Source organism: Bombus fervidus, chromosome 9 (genome assembly GCF_041682495.2).
Source record: "Bombus fervidus isolate BK054 chromosome 9, iyBomFerv1, whole genome shotgun sequence".
NCBI classification, from domain to species: domain Eukaryota; kingdom Metazoa; phylum Arthropoda; class Insecta; order Hymenoptera; family Apidae; genus Bombus; species Bombus fervidus.
Window position 1 is genome coordinate 1,885,555 of NC_091525.1, and position 1,537 is coordinate 1,887,091.

A 1,537-nucleotide genomic window follows, 5' to 3' on the forward strand; every position below is an offset into this window, starting at 1 on the left:
CACAGGTCGAAGTAGCTAATACCACTTTTTGAAATTTTTGAAATTTTAGCGAAGGTTCGATCGAAGCTTATCTGATATAATCTCATAAATTTTCTCTGCTCTTTATTTCGTGGAATTTTGTCATTTTTTTGGCAAGTTGCGTTTTCTTAATTGTATTCGTAGAAATATGAATTCGCATAAATCTCCGCTGTCTGTTCATCAATGATCTTTGTTCTATTCTCTTTCATTCGCTTTTGCCTGATGTGAAACGAATTAAGAGCTTTCATCAGATAAAAGTCAGACTGGAAGTTTTAAGGAACCCGGCAGATTTTTCGGCCGAGAACGAAGAGCTATGGATATATTAACACTTTCATATTTTCCAATACTCGCTGTAAACTTGGCAACTCTGTTTTCGTTGAAACTTTTAAATTAATGCTCACGAACAGCCGCAGTGGTAGCATCAACTACAACGAGGTGCGTGTGTTATAGCATTTCGCTAGCTGTTTCAAAGAAACGTTTTAATTTCTATGTCCATGTGAACACGCTACGCGTACGAACGATATTAATGAATTTGCAATTTTTACCCGAAAAGAACTCATCGGTTCGTTTTGATGTTTCGTTCTTTGCATTTCAAACAGGGAATGTATCGGCAATTCCACTGGAATACCAAGCGCATGCAAAATTCGATATGCGTTCCGATGTCAACTTATTTTTTGCAGAATCCGTAATTATTCCATAATTGGAATGTGTCATCTAATTGGTCTCGATTTAATAACGTTGTATATGATAGAAGATGTTAAAAATACAGTACTTGGATTTATAATGTCTTAATAAATGTCCACTTATTCTTTATACTGAAAATTTTATAATCTCTCTATGTTGTTATATCTTACAATTTGAATGAAAAATTCTGATGAACCTTTTTGTATGGCTGACAAGTTATTGATAGAATGTTCAATCTTAGAAATATTAGTGACTTCCCTCTTGTTAGATTTAATAGTGGCTTATATTTCGTACACTATGAGATGCTACAATGCGGAAGACATTAGTTAAGTTAAGGCATTTAAAGTAGAGAATATTGTTTCAATTGAGAGACATATTCATATACATATATATATATATATATATATATATATATATATAGGGAATACTGCGGATAACAAATGTTGTGAAAATTTAAAAAATTCGCAAAATGTAACAAAATTATTTCGATATAGGGTCTAGCGATAACTTGCCAATTTGGGAAAAATGATAGTTATTTGTTATTTGTTATTTATTTATTTGAAAGTTATGCCAAAAGGATTATTGGTAACAAATACGTTACGCAGCGAAACAATAGAGATGGTTTGTGAGACTTCCATAGGAATATAACACAGAAATAAAAATGCTGTTGCATCTGCAATACACACATTACGGTCATGTTGAATATAATTCATACATAGAATCAACTAACTGATTGTCATTCCTACAAATCTTTTTACAAAATTAAATTAAATAAATATTTTCTCTATACGAATGAAACAGTTATCGATCCAAGGTTTCTCCAATAACGTATAGG